This window comes from Pleurodeles waltl, chromosome 2_1 (genome assembly GCF_031143425.1).
Source record: "Pleurodeles waltl isolate 20211129_DDA chromosome 2_1, aPleWal1.hap1.20221129, whole genome shotgun sequence".
NCBI classification, from domain to species: Eukaryota; Metazoa; Chordata; class Amphibia; order Caudata; family Salamandridae; genus Pleurodeles; species Pleurodeles waltl.
This window is the reverse complement of record NC_090438.1, coordinates 832569718-832590835: the sequence shown is the minus strand read 5'-3', so window position 1 is coordinate 832590835 and position 21118 is coordinate 832569718. Positions and strand designations below refer to the sequence as shown.

Sequence of the window (21118 nt, the reverse complement as noted above, 5' to 3'; positions counted from 1 at the left end):
TGAAATATACAAAGTTCAAGTCTATGCTGCTGCTCTGTATGGAGCGGAGCTCTGGGGTTCTTACAGACAATTGGATAACCTTCAAACTAAAGAAAATAATTTTCTTAGACATATATCTAGGTTAGGGAAGGGCACGCCAATGATTCGTCTTAGAATCGATCTGGGCATAAATAGCATCAAAGATACAGCGGGTTTAAGACCACTTTTATATTGGATCCGATTGTGGAAAACGGAAGAACTAGAGCCTTTTAGGGCAGCAATTAAAGATCTTATAACACCTTATCAGGGATGGGAAAAAGTTTGTTGGTTGAGGGAGATGAAATCAGCTTGGGTTAAGTTGGGTTTCCCCCATTATTGGGAGAATCCTGAGATGATTCCTGCTAATGCCAGGTTGCTGGCTAAAGAGAGATATTGGGGGAAAGTTCATGATGAGTCCTTTCACTGTAACAGGTCAGGTCAGTTCAGTTGACAGCAGAGTTTTTGCTGGTTAAACACGAACCCCGGCCCGAGAACTTTTTGGATCGCCCTATACCTGCACGTGCTCGTGCCCTATTCCTTCAGTTGAGATATGGTACACTAGCAGTTAATAGTTTCACGGCCTGTTGGTCGATTAACAGCCCCATGTCTGATAAATGTATAAACTGTCACTCATGTAAGGAAACACCTGAGCATGTTTTGTTTTACTGTCCCTTGTACAAGTGCCCTAGAGGAAAGTGGATTATCCCTCTGTGCAAGGTTTTGCTATTGCATGAACGAGATAGTGCCTACAGATTATGCAAATATGATTCTTCCACGTTGATAGTAAGCTCAGTCTCCAAATATCTGTCAGCAGATTGGACTATTCGCTGTAGGACTATCCTAGCCTCTGGTCTATTAGTTGGACAGAGGTCTATCAGCTAATGGACGAGGATTCTAACTGGTCATGAAACCCAAATATGATCATCCATGTTGTTTTATTCTTGGATTAATTTTAAAGATACTAGGTTTTTATTGTTGCTTGTGTTTTTTATCTGATCCTTTACCTAATACTGTTATGGCACTTTTTATAATTAGTGTGCTTATTTTATGTTTTAATTGTCCCTAACTTTGGGTATTTCATTTTTTTTTTAACACTCAATTTATAGTACTATAGCACATAGCACTTTGTAAGTAATAAGACTTAACTCCCATGAACAATTTATTTGAGAAATGAGTCTTAAAAAGTACATATATACGTATGTCCATTTTATTCTGCAACTGCTCCCAATTTTGGGTACTTTTTTAATATTTGGTTCACAGTATTGTAGCATGAAGTACCCTTTAAGCACTATGAACTACTTTCCATGAATAATTTATTTAAGAAGTGTGTTTTAAAAGTGCATATTTATGTATGTCTAGATTAAAGTACATGGTAGTCCGTAGTTTATATAGGTAAGATCAGAAAAGATTTTAGCATATAATCCGGTTTTCCCAATTTGTTTTGGTAAATGGTATCCATCAGGGCGAGGAAGCACCAAGTTAGGAGTATTATTTAACACCTGTTCCGTTTGACAAGGAGTGTATTAATTGTATTTGCTTTAGTGAAGGTCATGACTTCGGTTTTTATGTATGGTTGTTTTTATTGCATTTTAATGGTCTAACTGTAGACCGAATAAATGAATAAAAAAAACAAAATACACTGTACTAGGGACTTAAAAGTAAATCAGATATGCCAATCGTGGAAGGCCAATTACACATACATTTTACATAGGAGCACTTGCACTTTAGCACTGGATAGCAGTGGTAAATTGCCCAGAGTAACTAAATCAGCAAAAACAGAGTCCAGGATACATCAACAACCTGGGGAACAGAGGCAAAAAGTTAGGGGAGACCACGGCAAGGATGCCAAGTCTAACAATCGACATACCACTACATGGGCACGACTAGTTCAACACTCTTCTGCAATGAAACATCAACAGACACACATGACTACATAAACTCAAATAATATGAATTGGTGGGTGAGACATTTGCAGGTAGAGTAAGAGTTGGAGTTACCGTAAGAGACAGGATGAAGGTATAGGTTGGGAAATGGTTACGGTGCTTCTACTTGTTATGCAGAGATAGTGGTGTTGAAGTAATAACTAAATTACAAGATGTTGATTTAGTGGTTTATAAAGGTAGTGACCCTTTATGTAATGAGATACAAGTAATTCCTTCTCTTTTAAAAAAGTTCTAAAGACTAACAATTCCTAAGTAAGTACATATCCCAGAAGGCTGCCTTTCTTATCTTCTGAGGGTTTGATTTATTACAACAGCTGACGTATCAAGAAGCAATGAGGTTTGCTCTTAGCACTTATGAACCCCAAATAAATACAAACACATGCACCAAATGGGTCATTGATACTGAGGTTCCTCTAGCATCATCAGTCATAAAACCATCTCTTGGCTGGGAGGCATGTCAGGAAAATGTATACAATCATCGAAAAACACCAATCAAATGAAGCATGCAGAAAAAAGGTGTAAAACAAGATTTTGGGAACATTACACATTTCTCTACTTAACTAAAGACATTTCATGAAGCACAATGTAAAGGGTATTAAGCCTATAAGTAAATTGGATCCTGGGTAATTAAGTCACCCACATGGAGGCTGCACCTTGCACGGTCTATTATACAGGGCTCACCTCTTGTCACATCCTGGTCAAATCTTACTGTTGGTGTTGCCCCACCAAACCACACTACACAACAGTCCTGCTGCTGAGGGCGCCAATATGTAATCAACCTCAGCGGCAACTGTAGAGAAGCGGGCATCATTCTTAACTGGCAACGTATAAGTCTCTGACAATTAAGTACAAATAAGTACTACTGTACTGTACAGTAATTTAAGAAGAATGTTCACACCATGTCCCCATGAACTTGTGAACTGCTGCAAAACATTAATCAATATTAAGGAAAATGTGCAAAGGAAAGTAACATTACCAACTCAATTGGTAATCTTGGCAGAGGGTGAGTGCCGAGCCTCAGGCAAAAAAAAAAAAAAAAAAAAGATCATGCCAAGGCTCTCTGTTGCACTACTGACTATTGGCCCTATTCATTAGAAAGTAGATAAGGATAATTTGGTAAGACGCAGAACTATTGATGTTATTTTGTATCTAGTACATACGGGCTTGAAAGCAAATGCACAGTGAAACTTGGGTGTCCTGGTAAAGCTGCAATAAAAGATGTGTAGTAAAGTGAAATGCCGGACAAAATCACACCTGCTTGCCATGTTGGCTGTTTTAGCAACTGCAAAGAGTGCATGTGAACTAGACTTGAAATAGATGACGCCACGGAAACCTTTAGCAGTGGCACTAAAGCAACTTTTCTTTTGGTTTTTAGTTGACCTATTTGAATTTGGCCTTTGCGTAATTAGGTGTTGCTTAAAGAGACATTAACTTCTTCCTAATTTCTAAATTCCTAAAGGTGCATCGCCTTATCAACTTAAGGAAAGTGTATGTTAATGTGTAAATGTAGTCTTGGTCCATATTATAAAAAAGGAAACACTATGGCATTTTGTCTCTCTGCCCTTTTGTATGTCTAAACAGATATGGAAAGGGCAGTCTCGTAATTACATGAATGAGCTTTAAAAGGTCCACGCTAAATTTTTGCCAGGGCTAAAACGGTAAAATTATTATTTATCTTTAGCTACTTTTTAAAATTTGTATATGAAATAACTAATCCAAGTGAAGAATTTTTAGGTGACTGTTACCAACTTAGTAATCCACCTGAACTGTCTTTTTTTTTTTATCCGCAAGGGGTATTAGGCTGCCAAAACATCAGACAAAGTAGAAGGTCAAAGCAATTAACATAAATGTAGAGTTCCTCTTGATTAGGAGACTGCAACATCTGGAAGTGCAACAGGGCTGAAGGAACATAGGACAGTGTGCAGACAGGTTCGCAGCCATAAGAGGTCAGTGTGAAAGTTAAGGCCTCATTACGAGGCTGGTGGGCCGACCGTCCGCCCGCCGGCCACGTGGAAAGGAGACCACTGGAGAGCTGGCAGTCTCCCCCGGCCCAGAAATCTGACGTTTCTGCCAGTCAGCCTAGTGGAAACCATGCAGCCATTAATCTTAATGTACCCAAACGATGCTTAGTGTGGATGGAAACCCTCTAACTCTCAGTCAGAATCCAGCATTGAGAAACAGACATGGAAAAACAACACATGTAAAGAAAACACCCAAATAATTAAACTGACGTAAATAACTGTATTCAATATATAAATAAATGGATTCATCATATAAATAAATCGTGTAAATAAATGTATTCATCATATAGAAATGTCTAAAAATGACAGAAAAACTTGGAAGAAGAAACATTGGAGAACATTGATATGGAAGGGTTCTGTGCAGAATCTTACAGGAAGGGTACAGAGAACCAAAATAACCCCAAACACGAAAGAACGACAAAGTGGAGTCACAAGAAGGCAGAATACTCAAGAAAGCAGGGACCCTGTAAGTAAAACAAATCTGAGGATGTAGACTGAGGTAGAGAACAAAGAGCAAATTCCGGAGACCGCGAAGAAGGTAGAGATAATTTGGGGTTGAGATGGACAACTGTGAGGTGTAGCCGCTATGGTAGAGGAGCGTCACCCCCACAGCCAGCAGCAGAAGCTGCAAACCTCCCACATCTAAAGGATAATAAACTATGTTTGTTATAAACATAGTTTATTATCCTTTCCTTGTGAAAGGGACAGGGCCATGTGGGATGACTGTGCACTCCCCTCATTGTGAATGTGTGTTTGACCGGCCAGAGACGGCCACCCAAACACACATGTGCACTGTGCTCTCCCCAGCCCGGCACTGTGTTGCTGGGCTGGAGAGATCAGCCACAGGCTCCCAGTGTGCCTGGGAGCGCCCTGGCTGGGCGCTCCCAACCAATCGTAACGCTGCTCTGAGCAGCGTCAGAATTGGCCGCAGGGCCGCGGAGCAGGTAAGTTTTTATTTTGTATCAAATGTTCTCCCCTCCCCCAGCGTGCTGCACCCACCCTGCCCCTTCAGAGCACAGCAAGCTGTGACTGCACTGAGGACACCTTTTTTCCACAGTATGGGCAGAGTAGAAAGAAAAATCATGTAAACAATAACCAAAAAGACCCTAAAAGAAACAAATAATTTAGCATAGGTCAACAAAACAGAGTGCTATTAACAAAATACTGGGCCAGGTTAGTATAAAGCAAATGAATGGGTGACTGTGTTCTACTCAAAAATCTACTTTGACAATATAATCAACTTAAAAAGAAATCTTAACCTTTTAAAAGTGGCTTGAGGCACGGCAGGACATTTGATCATTTTGAGATCCTCTTTGGAACTAACAGCATCCATGCTAACCAAAAGTGAATATGGAAGGTTATTGCTACAGGCGCCTTTAGACTAGCAAGGTGAAAGGATGTGCTTGAATTCTTCTCTAGGATGGTGGATATTCCCGATCACACCTGTTGGTTGTTAATTAGGAATAGGTTTGTTCATAAAATCCATTCCTCTGTGTACTGGCTGGTTAATCAGCATTGGCTTGATCACATTCCTCTACCATAATTCCATTCCCAAATATTTCTCGAACAATAAGCATGGCTGCTTCCAATGCTAAACAGGTTCCATATAGTTCATTTTAGAGGTAATGGTGATAAACTTAGATTCCACTGAAACCCAGCACAGGGAAAATTGTGCACATGGTCACTTGCTAAATATAGACACAGAGGTGGTTTTAAATAGGTTGATGTGTATAGGGCAAACATCAATGAATGCTATATTAAGAGATATTCTACTTGACATGAATTCATAGGTACTGGTAATAACTAATCTTTGTTTTTACACAATACAACTGAACTACACAGGTTGTAGCTCCCTCTTCAATGAGCATGGGGCCGCTTATCAAGACCAAGCTTCTAAGGAGAGGACAGACTCACCTGCCGGTCTCTCCTTTGTCTACCTTCTGTCCCCTTATTGCCATTTCAGCACTATGACATATCCCTTCCAGTGTTGATAATACACAAAAGAGTACACTTTCTCTTTCTCACCTTATAGAAACTGTAGTTTATGGGATGAAGATTTCCCAACTAGCCAACATCACAACCCTTTCCCTATTCATGATTCAAAGGATGCAGTGCAACTGTGTCACAGAAACTCCTCTGGTAAAGCGTTCTCAAGCGAGAGTGTAAGAGTCTGTATTTGGTATGAGGAAACAAACACTTTGAAAATAGACCAGAACAAAATAACATGGAAATAAATTAGAACATTAACAGGATGGTCACATATGAACAATTCCCTAGGTTCCCATCACATTAGATGGAGCCCTGCTGTGCTTGGCACATCTGCTGACATTAAATGCATCTGAGATTGAAAGAGAACTTGTTTGTTTTGTCTATCGAATTACTGTATTTGACTCAACAGCCTTTGTTTGAAAGATGATTTAGAAACCCTTGTGTGACAATCACTTGTGTGTAAATAATTATTACCTAGTTTTGTAATACAGACACTATTTATATCGGCTTGTACTCGTTGTTTTTGGTTAGTTTATATAAGGCCAGCAGCCAAGCTAAATAAAAAACCCATGGGAGACCTGATGTTTAAATCTGGAAGGTGTTAATAAGATGGTACTCTGCCTCACACTTAACAACTCCCTACTGACAAATGTAGAATATATAAAGTCTAGATAAGGAACAACAAAAATCTTATCCAGGTTAAAAATAAACCTTTCCAATCAATGCCAGTGACTTCTTAAATGTTAATTTGAACCATCTCTGTCTCCTCTGAATGCAAAATAATATAGACATATATGTGACCACAATGTGGGCAATAGAGCAGTACATATGAGAACAGGAAAAAAATGCAAGAATTTAACATGAATTAATTGTTTGTAACATCAGAAAATGTATTCAGTACACCACCAACCAAACATTGAAATATGCAAGCCCACATATTGGGAAGGTAAACCATGTACTCCGGTACTCTACAATATACCAATCCAATATCTACAGTGGAATGCTATCCTGGGGTTTCATTTCACTTACGTCCACCAAATATAATTTATGCATGTCATCTTCAGTCAACAACAATCCAGATATGGGTTATATATTTCACAAAAGACTCCTCTTGAGTCGCTCCTATAGTAATCATATTTAGTAAGAGTATTTGCAGAGATCCTTTCTCCACCGGGACACTGGCACAGGGGCACCAATCCAATCACATGGAAGGGGATGCTAGTATTAGGATATGGACGTGATCATTAATACAATGACATAAAAACGGGCACTGAGTCAATACAACTGGAATACGTATAGGACACTGGCTCAATGGCAATGACCCTAGGACACACACACAGACACTAAGATATGGGTATGGGAAGTAAGCTACCAGTACATAGACACAGCAACATGAACACAGAGCCCTGAATACATTTCACAATCATGCACACCACTATGCAAAGCACAACAAAAATCAAACCCCAACAGCCAAAAGGCCACAGAAGCAGCCCTTACAATAACAATGCTGAAATTATAGACAATAAATGTTTCTTACAATAGTAACCACTTCGCCGATCCATTGTAAACAATAAATCTCAACTCGTACTACGCTTGGGTTGCATAGGAAGACCAAACATCACTATTTTTGTATTTGGACCGCGCTCGTTCACACATCTTATTCTAACAGCAAACCAAGAATGCAAAAGAAGGGACTTGCAGGGGGTAATGCTGTTTAACGACTGTAAACTGTCAATCATTTTAGTCCATGCACATGATCATTCAGAAGCAGTTTCCTCACAGAGTGTTATCACTCGGAAAACTCTGGAACATAAGTCAGTTTCAAATATGCAACTGCACATTCGGTCATCCAATAACAGCTTAGTTACCATGGCAAAGCCTGCTGTGTGTGTGTATTTTGAGCTCCAATATTCATTATGCCCTGAACACTGGAAGCGTAGAATAAATCCGTTTAGGGAACAGATGAAATGTAGTGGACAGCATGTTTGGGCTAACATTGAAAACTAAATGCGGAATAAGCCTGCTCCTGCTCTTCAATGTTGAATACATTAAATAACAATTCTGGTGAGAGGCAAAGCAGAGCCTGATCACAAAACAACAGACAGCATCAAAGTGGAGGCTCTTACAAAGGAAGCAACATTAAAACCGTTATTAGTCCTCTAGACACTCTACTGGTAAAATATAATTTGAACATTTCCCTTAGAGTCAGTAGCTTTCTGGAAAAAAAATGCAGACCCTCATTATGTAATGGCAGTAGTTAGCCACCAAAAGAAACTGTAGGCTTCTCAAAGTGGTAGACTATCAACCTTTAAAGAAGGGCAGGCACAGAAGACTACAAGAAGAATTGTTTCACTGGTGGAAATCATTGGTAAGGACTTCTCTATGCTGATGAGTCTCATTTGCATAGGCGCACAAAGGAATTCCTGTACACCAGTCTCAATTCAAAACACATTTGCAATGTGTCATAGACTGTCCCAGACTAATCCGACACTCCTGCCAACACTGCATGTTGAGAGTATTTCTTGTCACATTGCTAGAGATGGCCATCTGTTGCATGGGCTATCCCCAGACTTTTGCCTTGATTATTTTGGGTGGCTGTAGAAGTCTGTTCCCTTTACCCCCAGCTAACCAGGGGTGTTCTGTTCCTCAGGTAGGATGACCATCTGGGCTGTGCCCATGAACCTGATTAACTTCAAAGAGACCTTTGCTGTCACAGGCAAATGCTAGTTGACACCTAGGCAGGCTCTCCTTTGTTCCCCAGTCAGCCAGACAACAATCTCAGTGGGAGAGAAGCTTCTCCTACACATCGTTGACAACATAGGAGGGGTTGATCATTTCCCTGGACATACTTCTGGGGTGGGCACAGGGGCGCTACACAAGGGATGAAAGGTTCTCTAAACTCGGTTTTAGGTAGAGAGGCACACTGTTGGATTGTCTGGAGTAGGGCACACAGGGAATGCTGCAAAAGTGGGTAAGGCTACCCCTAGAAACTTTTACACCACTGGTTAGGGAGTAAGCAAGGTGTTTCCCTCACCCAGAGGCTGGAGCTAGGCATAAATGTGGCAACCCTATTACCTTCCTCTGTGCACTTCTGGACTTGTGGAAGATCAGAAGAGGGCTGAAGCTGCTGTCTGAGACCTGACATGAAACTAGAAGACTTGACCTGCTCTCCCTAGTGTACCCAAGACAAAGTAGTGGATACCAAGGGTCATAAGGCTACAGGGACACAAGCTATGAGACGAATTTCCTACAACTGCCCAGCTGACCAGTTCCAACTGGACCAGCCGGGACCCTACTGCAGGTCTCTGCTGGAGTGAGACTAGGACCCCACTTGTTATTCCCAAGGTCCTGGACCCTTGGCTGATGTCAAAGTGTATTCCTCCTAACTTTTCCTGAAACCTGGGACTTAGAAACCTTTTGGCACTAAAGACCTCTATAGGACCAGCACGAACCTGCCAATCCAATCCAATGAATGTGTGTTTTCCCTGTGCCAAAGATTCAGGTTGCTTTCAAAAGCTTGCAGCTTTTCGCACCAGCAAATCTGATTCATTTGGATCTCATGGACAACGTAGAGTCTTCTTTGGCTACATCCTGCACCCATGCCCTGCTAGATGAATCCAAGCTGGCAAAAAATAATTATGCTCTAAGGTTGGAATCTTTATAGGATGGAGACGCCATAAGTATGCATCTGGGGAGAGACCTTCCTTGGGCACAGAATTCAAAGGTCTCCCGCTCTGGGCTTTCCTACGAAAAGTCAACTGCTTCACCGAGTAATCCTCCAATGTTTTTCTGATGGCATGGAGCCCTTTTCAGCTACAGCCTGCTGCCTTGCCCCACTGAGAATTTTCGACTTCCACTTCAGAGACTAAGGGGCATAATTTAAGTGCCCCCAGAACCACTGGAGTGTCACTTTACGTGGTGCTCCTGTGGCACTTTCCTGTGCTCCACATTTACAAGGAGGTGTAACGCCACTTTTTGTGGCGTTATGCCTCCAAGTAAATATGGTCCCCTCCAACGCAGTTTTCTGCGTCAAGGGGCGTGCAAAGGTTGTCTCTGTGGGTGTACCACATCAGCACCTGTTGCATTTTGACGCTGCCTCAGATTTACGAGATTTCGTAAACCTGAGGCAGTGCCAAAATCTAACGCTACTCCAGGGGTGCCTTTAGCAAGGTGCAACAAGGAGGAAGACTCCTATTTTTTAGCAAATGGCTTAAATTATTGTTTATGTGTGGGAAGGAGTCCCTTGCTGCACATAAACAATCACTCTGTGTGTGTCGGCGCTGGCGGCTAATTTAGCACCAGCGCTGGGGACAACACAGAGGTGAGTCATATTCAATTAAATACGGGGCACACCTGCATTGTGGAAATGACGGGGAGCGCCTCTGGCAATTTTGATGCAGCGTTGGCTCTGTCATTTTCCTATAAATATGGGCCTAAGTCAGAAGATAAAAACTTCTGACCGGGTCAAACATGGTTTCTGCCTCAAACCCACATGGCATTGTGAAAGGCCTTAACTACACTACACCTAGGTACCGGTCAGGCGCAATCAGATGACTGTGGTTTGTGCATAATGCTTTTTGGAGCTTTTGTTATATTTAAACTTTAGAAATTCAGATCTCCAGTTTCCCCAATTAGATTTTTGTCATTTTTGGTGTCAATTTATTTTTGACATTTACTCTATTTTTCTAAATTGGTTTGGGATTTTTCTTGTGTTGTGGTATGACTTTATTACTGTTTTGGAACTGCACACATATTTTACACATTGCTTCTAAGTTATGGCCACCTGCTCTGTGTCATAGGTACTGGGGGTTGGTCGGGGGCAGGGAGAATTAGGTTAATTTAGTGGTTTTACTGGTTCATGCTGACAAGAGTTGTGGTTATTACATGAGGTGGGTTACTGACACTCTCAACTAATTTACCAATTTCTTACAGATATCTTCTAATGAATACCCATATGTTCCTCCTGTGTTTCCCTGATCTATTATTAAAATGGTCTTTGTCAATCTATGTCCTATTACCTAGGCATGTAGTTGAACAAGTAGGATTGTAACTCCAGGCTGTTTGGAAACACTGCTTTTATGTTACTTAGTGGGTAAGTAACATAAAAGTGAAGTGGCTTTAGTTTGGTTTTTGAGACGTCAGCAGCAAATTTGTGAGAGGCGTTTTAGGAGTTACCTCTGTTTTCTTAGGCATATGTTAGGGCTTTGCAATCAGTTGGTTGAGTCAATTTAAATCCTAGACACCAGAAGAGATGGCACTATTTGGCTGCACTTTAGATAATTAACATAACACCAAATACACTGGGGTAGATCAATAAGGATGGTGGATGTTACAAACTTCTTCCCTCTCCACTCCCTATAGGGTAATTGATGTGCTCCATAGAGACTGCACATTTGACTGTTAATCACTATCAGCTCTTGGACTTTGTTTTTGAGAAAAAGAGATGGGGAATAACTGTGAGAACAGAATGATGGTATGTTTTTCAAGGCTTCCAATGAAGGAGCTGTACAGAGGGGAATGAAAGATGAAATGTAAAGCATAAGAGTGAGAAAGATTTGGAAAGTGAAGCACAGAGGGGTTTACAGATTTACAGGTTATAAGAAAGATATCTGGAATGTCTTTTTCCAAGAGATACATCTTTATGTGACAAGTTTATTTAGTAGGAGATTCAGAGCGTTTTAGAAGAGTATTTGGATGGTAAACAGGAGAGGGAAACATCAAGGGGAGAGGGAGAGGAAAAGAAGCAGCAAGACAAATTTACGAATAAGACTAGAAAACATGTAATATTTTTCAAAGAAACATTTAAAGAAGAATTTGAAGTACTGAGGAGATTTAGAGAAACACTTAGGCTCGAATTACAAATTGCACAGTACTGCCGCAGTGAAAATCTGTACCCATAATCACAGTTGCCATGCTGTAACTTCCCCTATTCCAACAGAACCGTCCGCAGACAAGTTAATCCCAACTGAATGAGAAATAACTAGGAATACCAGTTTTTTCCAGACAAGATTCTGCAAGGATATCTCTATTAAATGAGAATTAAAGCTCCAAATTAACACCTGCAATAAGCTGGTGATAAAAGGAGTAAGGAGGCCAGTGCATAGCTCTAATGGGAGGGATGTCAGAGGATCAGAGGTGAAAGTAGGCTGGCAGCGGGGTGGAGCATTACACAGCCCTCCTTGCATAGGGATACAACAAGCTACAAGAGGTATTTTCTGCCACTACCTGGGCTGCTCTTGCAGCGTTAGTTGCAAGCAATTTCATCAGACTGATTGTTTAGTAGATAAATTCCAGGTATAGAAACAATCAAACCACTTATAGCTGATTGGAGAGCTAACCACTTGGGGATAGTCAGTGCCATCCCGCTCGCCTCATCTTGTAATAGGCCTGTTAGAGGAAACATTCAAAATGGGCTGTAGAAAATGGAAAGAATTAGAGCGATTTATGATGGATACACAGAGATTATGATACAGAGAGTTGAAAAAAGTTTCTAAAGGAGATGTACAGAAAGTTGCTGACAGAGATTCAGAGAACTGCACTGAAAGGCACTAGGGAACGAAAAACAGTTTACATAAGGATGCTCAGAGGGACAAGAACACACAAAATTTAGAGAGAACCATTTATAATGATGTTTTATGATTTAGAGAGGTTCTGGAAGAAAAATTTAGAAATGTATAAACAATACATTGGTTGATATATACTTAACGCCACTTAAAGAGTGCAAACCAATGATTTTGAAGAGTCTGTGCACATAAACAGACCGGAGGACTTAAGGGTAGTCCAGATCAAATTACGAAATAATGAAAGATTCATTCAGAAGCATTAACTTAGAGAGGAAACTGGATTTAGCATGAAAAACACAATAACTGGTGGGTGAATCAACGTTTTAAAGAGAATGATTTTGAGAGATCTATACAGCTTAGATTTCCCTGAGGCTCAAAAGAGATATGAATAACGGCTTGAGGAATTATATAGAGTGATAAAGTTGGGCATTAGGCACTTTGGGAAATGACTTGGAGAGTATGTCAAACGTTTTACAAGGTTTTGTGCATTTATACAGAGATTTAGAAAGACACATACGTAGAAAGAGATTTCAGGTGAACGATTTCTGAACAAGTGATTTAGAGATTAAATGGTATTTAGAGACCAAAACACCCAGAAAGGATTGGGGGCCATTCAGAGAAATATAGATAGAGTAGAACACCTAAAACAATTCAGTCACAAAGGTGTTACATAGAATTTTACAGAAAAGCAGTATTTAGGCATAAAGGGTTTGCGATTTACTGGAAGCTACGTAATAGGATTTAGGTTTTATTTAGAGAAAATGGAGAGACGTTTAACAAAGACTTAAAACCAAATTCTGAATGAGCTGTGGAGAACTTCATAGACATTCGTAGATAGATAACAGGCCAATACCTTGGTGTGCATTTGTACCAACCATGACAATCCTACAGCCTACCTCTTTGCTAAGTATACAGGATGGGAAAAAAATGCACATCTCCAAGATACTCCTGAAACCAAACTTACAAAGACTACATGAAAGTCACTGGGCTCTGATACCAATCACAAATCCACACGTGATCTGTTCGACAAAACTACAATGTGTTAAACTCTTTAATCCACTCCATGTAGTACTTACTAACATGCAGTTGCACAGGAACAATACCTTCCTTCTAAATCACAATCTACTGATTTCAACATAAATATAGATACATTTTAGTAACCAAAAACCTGTAAAGTGTAATTTAAAATACCTAACTCTCCTGTCAAAATAAAAGAAAATATCATATACCTAGATTTTCAGGTTTGACTATCATTCATAAAATGTACATTAAAATACAATTTGCAATGTAAATGATTAACAATCAGTGATTACTAGTAGCCCGTTAGAAGAGAGATTCAAGATACAAAACGAATAGCTATAGTGCACTGCCCGTACCCCTAGAGGTGCAATTGACACAGTATGTAAAAGAAGAATAACAGTTGTAAGCAAAAAAGTAAGCAATGTTCAATACTATAAATGGTCTTCTTGTGGTTTCTGATCATGGTATACATCAATCAGGATTCTTATAGAGCATGGCTAATCACCCCTTCAGGTCTCAAGGTGCTGGGGAGGTTACTGCAGCTCATTCGAATCGCTGGATGGCTGGTTCAGTTGAAGAGCTAGGTCTTGAGGTTCTTCCTGAATTGAGGCAGAGAGGGACATTGCCTGGAATGAACAGAGTTCCATGTCTTAAGGGTGCAGTAGGAGAAGGATCTTCCTCAGGTTGTGGTTTTGCAGATCTGTGGGATGGTGGCCAGGGCCAGGTGAGCAGAGCAGAGTTGTCAGGTGGGCGTGTGGAAGGGAAGGCAGTGGTTAAGCTTTGCAGGCCCGATGTTGTGGAGGGCCTTGTAGGCATGCATGAGGAGCCTGAAGGTTTGTCGATCGGGAGCCAGTGGAGGTCTCTCAGGTTCCCAGAGATATGGCTGCAGTAAGAGCTGTCCAGGATAAGTCTACTGGTGGCGTTCTGGATCATTTGCAGCTTCTTTTGGAGTTTCTGGGAGGTGCCAGGGTAGAGTGCGTTGCCATAGTTGAGCTCTTCCAGATTTGAAGGGGATCCACTTGAAGATCTTTTGGAAAAGGCAGAGCGTGTGGAAGCAGGAGGACAAGACGGCGTTGACTTGGAGCTTAATAGAAAGCGAGGAGTCAAGGATGATGCGGAGGTTGCATGCGTGGTCTGTTGGTGGGGGGTGGGGGGGCTCAGACAGCTGTGGGCCACCAGGAGTCATCCCATGCGGAGGGAGTGGTGCTGAAAATGAAGACTTCTGTCTTGTCAGAGTTGAGCTTGAGGCAGCTGTCTTTCATCCAGACAGCATCCAGTTGTGGAATTTGTTCTTCGCGACTGTGGGATTGTCAGTGAGAGTGAGGATCAGCTGGGTGTTGTCAGCGTAAGAGACAATGTTGAGTCCGTGGTTTTTGACGATGTCTGCTAGCCGGGCCATGTAGATGGGGAAATGCACGGCCATGTAGACAGGGCCATGTAGATATATGTATATATCATTGAGAGCAGAGACAATTAGACTAAAGTGGAAATTACAACATCTTACCTAATAAATTCACATTTTGCCATTGTGCTATTCACAATCACATCAGCTAGTGTATAGTGTAGGACACCATGCCACCACACATTTCCATAAACCAGACTCCATCACTCTTCATAAGGCCCCTATATCTGCCTACATTATGCAGAACTGGGCAGTTTGTATTTTGCAGTCCTCTATCATTTAATAATTTTAAGCCATTTTGCAGCTCTGTAGCCAATAGTGGGTGGCATTCCGTCCCCCTCTAGTCAATACTGTATTGGTGGCCTAAAGGAGGCTTTACTGTGCATGCCCCAAATGAAACAGGTATGGAATCTATAATTATCTGGTCTGGTATAGTCCTCAAAAATAATGATTATGTAATATCCTAATCCGGTATTGTGCAGATAGCATCACCCAGTATTTTGCAGCCTCTAGACACCAGTATTGTAAAACCCACTCTGCCATCACTGTGCAGCCCCTCAACTGCTGCATTAAAGCAGCCACCAAACGGCAGTTTTGTGCAACAGGCACCATCTTACTTACTGAATCTAACACACAACCAGGATTATAACAATTATTGACCCTTCTCCAGAGGATGTTCCTAAAGGGCATTCCTACTTGAACTTGCACATCACAACATGCTGTGTTTCAGCTGCTTCCAATCACGTGTTATAATACCTTTAACAGTACGGTCTGAAAGAGGGTAGCATACACTGGGGAGACCCAGGCAGAGATTACTGGCAGATGGGTGTTGGCTTCTGCTGGACCCCAGTTACTGGTTCCTGCATTTGTTTCTGTGCAGTAGCAGAAGAACACAGAAGAAGGGGAAGAGTTTAACAGCTCTACGCTTGAGAGTTCTCAATACTACTAGAGGCCAGCTTCACCCTGAGAGACGGCGTATGCCAATAAATGGCGGTGGGAAAACGGTCAACCAGCAACTAATAGGATAGTGATTGAGGTTGTGCAGTGTGTACATTGCTGCATTCCTGGCTTAACCCTGCCACTTGGTGTACTGACATTCCAGTTGAGTGTGAGGGTAGAGTTATAGAAAGACCTGAAATAGCGCACAAAATGCAAACTCCTCTCCTAGCACCCAAATTGGGTTGACTGGAGGTTTGCTTATAAGGAATTTTCAAGCCTCTCACTGTTCTTTAGCATTTCAGTCAGTATTATCTTTCTTGGGATGCTACAAGAGGCAGAAATGTACAGGGAACTTAAATTAGCACAGGGAGGTATTTACAAATCATACCCAGATTACACTGTGCAAAAGAGCACAGCCAACAGAACCAATTGCGAGCGTCGATTCTCATCCGCGGAGCCGGCGGCGCGTCATTTCTTCAGCCGCAGATCAGAGTCGCGTTGATCTTTTCCGTCCACACGGCGCTCTGTGCGTGGATTTCTTCCTCTTAGGCTGCCAGCTTCTCCTTTCAGGGTCCCAGGAACTGGATGGGCACCATAGGGCAGAATAGGAGTCTCTCCAGAAACTCCAGGTGCTGGCAGAGAGAAGTCTTTGCTGTCCCTGAGACTTCAAACAACAGGAGGCAAGCTCTAAACCAAGCCCTTAGAGAGTTCTCAAGATGGAAGGCACACAAAGTCCAGTCCTTGCCCTCTTACTCTGGCAGAAGCAGCAACTGCAGGACAGCTCCACAAAGCACAGTCACAGGCAGGGCAGCTCTTCTTCCTCAGCTATTCAGCTTTTCTCCAGGCAGAGCTTCCTCTTGTTTCCAGAAGAGTTTCTAAAGTCTATGGTATTGGGTGCCCTTCTTATACCCAATTTCTCATTTGAAGTAGGCCTACTTCAGGGTAAAGTCTCTTTTGAATGTGAAATCCTGCCTTGCCTATGCCAGGCCCCAGGCACTCACCAGGGGGTTGGAGACTGCATTGTGTGAGGGCAGGCACAGCCCTTTCAGGTGTGAGTGACCTTTCCTCCCCTCACCCCTAGCACAGATGGCTCATCAGGATACCCAGACTACACCCCAGCTCCCTTTGTGTCACTGTCTAGTGTGAGGTGCAACCAGCCCAACTGTCAAACTGACCCAGACAGGGAATCCACAAACAGGCAGAGTCACAGAAATGGTATAAGAAAGAAAACGCTCACTGTCTAAAAGTGCATTTTCAAACACACAATCTTAAAATCTACTTTACTAAAAGATGTATTTTTAAATTGGGAGCTCAGAGACCCCAAACTCCACATGTCCATCCGCTCCCAAAGGGAATCTACACTTTAATCAGATTTAAAGGTAGCCCCCATGTTAACCTATGAGAGGGACAGGCCTTGCAACAGTGAATAATGAATTTAGCAATATTTCACTGTCAGGACAGATAAAACACATTACTATATGTCCTACCTTAACCATACACTGCACCCTGCCCTTGGGGCTACCTCGGCCTACCTTGGTCTACCATGTAAGAAAAGGGAAGGTTTAGGCCTGGCAAGTGGGTATACTTGTCAAGCCGAATTTACAGTTAAAACTGCCCACACAGACACTCCAGTGGCAGGTCTGAGACATGATTACAGAGCTACTTATGTGGGTGGCACAACCAGTGCTGCAGGCCCACTAGTAGCATTTGATTTACAGGCCCTGGCACCTCTAGTGCACTTTACTAGGGATTTACTAGTAAACCAAATATGCCAATTATGGGTAAGCCAATTACATACACATTTTGTAAAGGAGCACTTGCACTTTAGCACTGGTTAGCATTGGTAAAGTTCCCAGAGTAACAAAAACTGCAAAATCAGATCCCAGCACACATCAACAACCTGGGTAACAGAGGCAAAAAGTTAAGGGAGACCACGCCATGGATGAAAAGTCTATCAAGTGTCCCCCCAGCTGAAAGTGGGGAGCAACTACCCAACCTCATGGGAGTTCTCATCACTAAGGCGGAAGAACCTGGACAGACCATCAGCATTGGCATGTTCTGTACCACGACGGTGTTCCATCGAAAAGTCCATCCCCTGTAGGGAACGGACCACCTCAACAGTTTTGGATTCTCACCCCTCATCTGCATTTACCATGTGAGGGGCCTGTGGTCGGTCTGAACTCGGAAGTGAGTCCCAAACATGTTGGGTCTAGCTTCTTCAGTGCCCAGACCACAGCAAACGCTTCACATTCTATGGCACTCCACCTACGTTCCCTGGGTAGGAACCTCCTGCTAATGAAGGCTACGGGTTGATCTAGGCCCTCTTCATTAAGCTGTGAGAGTACTGCTCCAATACCATGCTCTGAGGCATCTGTTTGCACAACAAACTCCTTGGAGTAGTCAGGTGCCTTCAGCACAGTTGCTGTGCACATGGTAGCCTTTAGGGCATCAAAAGCGTTCTGGCAAACCTCTGTCCAGATCACCTTCCTGGGTTGCTTCTTAGAAGTCAACTCGGTTAAGGGGGTAACAATGGTACCATATCCTTTAAAAAACCTCCTATAATATCATCTGAGACCTAAAAAGGCTCTCACTTCCGTCTGGGTCTTAGGAGGCTCCCAAGCCAGAATTGTGTCAATCTTAGGCTGTAAGGGTCCCACCTGGTGTCCTAAGTACACCACAGAACCCTGCCCAATTTGGCACTTGCTCGCCTTAATAGTGAGGCCTGCCTTCTGCAGGGCCTCTAACACTCTCCAGAGCTGTTGCAGGTGTTCCTCCCATGTGGAACTAAACACAGCAATGTCATCCAGGTAGGCGGCACTGAACTCATCCAGCCCAGCCAACACCTGGTTGACCAACCTCTGAAATGTGGCAGGGGCATTCTTCATCCCAAATGGCATCACTTTAAATTGAAAGTGTCCATCTGGGGTAGAGAATGCTGACCTCTCCTTCGGACCCTCAGTTAAGGCAATCTGCCAGTACCCAGATGTTAAGTCAAATGTACTGAGGTACTTGGTAGCCCCTACTCAGTCAATGAGCTCATCAGCTCGGGGGATGTGGTGTGCGTCAGTCTTACTGACCGCATTGAGTCCCAGGTAGTCCACATAGAACCTGAGTTCTGGAGTGGCACCAGGTGCAGCAGTCTTTGGGACCAATACCACTGGGCTGGCCCAAGGACTGCTGGAGTGCTCAATAACCCCTAGGGCAAGCATTTTGGACACATCATCCTTAATGCATGCCCTGACCCTGTCAGTCACCCTGTAAACCTTCCGTTTAATAGGTGTACAGTCCCCAGTGTCCACATCATGTGTGCACAAGTGTGTGACTCCTGGGATCAGGGAGAAGAGTGAGAAAAACTGTCCCAACACGTGGCGACAGTCACCTTGCTGCTCCTCAGTCAGGGAGGGGGAGAGGATCACTCCCTCCACTGACCCATCTTTTTCTCCTGCAGACAGGAGGTCAGGAAGAGGCTCACTCTCCTCCTCTACCCTATCATCTGTTGCAAGGAGCATTGACAGCTCAGTCCGCTCAAAGTGTGGCTTGAGGCGGTTGACATGCAGGACCCTTAAAGGGTTCCTTGGAGACCGCAAGTCCATCAGGTAGGTGACTTCACCCTTGCGCTCCACCACCTCAAATGGACCAGTCCACTTATCCTGGAGCACCCTAGGCTCCACTGTTGCCATCACCCACACTTTTTGTCCAGGTTGAAACTCGACCAGAGTGGCATTCTGGTCATATCAGCGTTTCATGTCTTCCTGGCTTGCTTCCAGGTTCTCCTGAGCGAGAATCCTGAAGCGGGCAGTCTGGTTTCTCAAAGCCAGCATGTAACTGAATACATCCTGGGTGGGGTTTACTAGGAGCTTTCTGCAAAGCTTCCTTAACCAGACTCAAAGGTCCCCCCACAGGGTGGCCACAAATCAGCTCAAAGGGACTAAACCCAAGTCCCTTTTGAGGCACCTTCCTGTAGGCGAACAGAAGGCACGGCAAGAGGATGTCCCACTTCCTCCTCAAGGGCTCTGACAGGCCCACGATCATGCCTTTCAAGGTGCGGTTGAATCTCTCAGCCAGACCATTACTTTGGGGGTGGTAAGGGCTGGTGAACTTGTAGGTTACCCGACACTCCTTACACAGAGACTTCATACACGTGGATATGAAGTTGGTACCCCTATCAGATACCACTTCCTTGGGGAACCCCATGTGGGTAAAAAACCCCATCAAAGTACGACCCACCACAGTGGAAGTGATTGATCTCAACGCAATGGCTTCTGGGTACTGGGTGGCATGGTCCACCAAGACCAGGATAAACCTGTTGCCCATGGCTGTCTTGGGATCCAGAGGCCCCACAATGTCAATGCCTACCCTCTCAAAGGGAGTACTGACAACAGTTAAAGGCTGGAGGGGAGCCTTACATTTCCTTCCACTCTTGCCACTTGCCTGACAAGTCTGACAAGACCTGCAATGTGCATCTGAGTGCCTGCGCATTAGGGGCCAGTAAAAGTGGGTGATAAGGCTCTCAAAGGTCTTGTCCTGCCCCAAATGTCCAGCTAAAGGCACATCATGAGCCAATCCCAGTAGGAGGGCCCTGAAGCATTGGTGTACCACCAGCACACGGGCTGACCCAGGCTCATGAACCTTAGGCTCGCTATACAGGAGGTCATCCTCCAAATATATCAGGTGTGATCCTGGCTCCTTGCCAGCTACCTGGTCTGCAGCCTGCTGCCGCAAACTCTCCGAAGTAGGGCATGTCTTCTGTGCTGCACAGAATACTTCCCTGGTGGGCCCCCTTTCCTGCTGCCACTGTGACAGCTCAGGGACCTCCCCCAGTTCAGCCACCTGTTCCCCTGTAGGCTCTGGGGCGTCACCCTCAGGCTCCGCCTCCTCCCAGACCGTCGGAACTTCTGGGGGCGGTTTCCCGCGTCCCCTGCCCTTCCTCTTCTTAGCAGTCCCCTGGGCCACTGTTTCAGGCTTCAGAGACTCTTGATTACCCTGATGAGCTGCCATTGACCGGGTGGATACGCATACCCACCCAGGCAGACTCAACATCTCCAAGGGAGACCTGTCTTTCACCTCCTTCCAAGGGGAATCCTCCAGGGCATTGCCTAGCAAACAATTCCACAGGCATGGTTGGACTCACAGCTACCTTCAAGGAACCTGAGACCCCACCCCATTCAAAGGGAACCTGCGCCATTCTGCACAGGCACTCTGAGTTGTCCACTGCAACTACTT

The 21118-nt window shown here is 43.5% G+C and overlaps 1 protein-coding gene across 1 annotated transcript in view; it reads right to left on the bottom strand.

Annotated features, from left to right (window-relative positions):
- NRSN1 (neurensin 1) overlaps nt 1-21118 on the bottom strand; it is a 140186-nt gene that overhangs the window by 72291 nt on the left and 46777 nt on the right. The gene's annotated exons all lie outside the window — the stretch shown is intronic.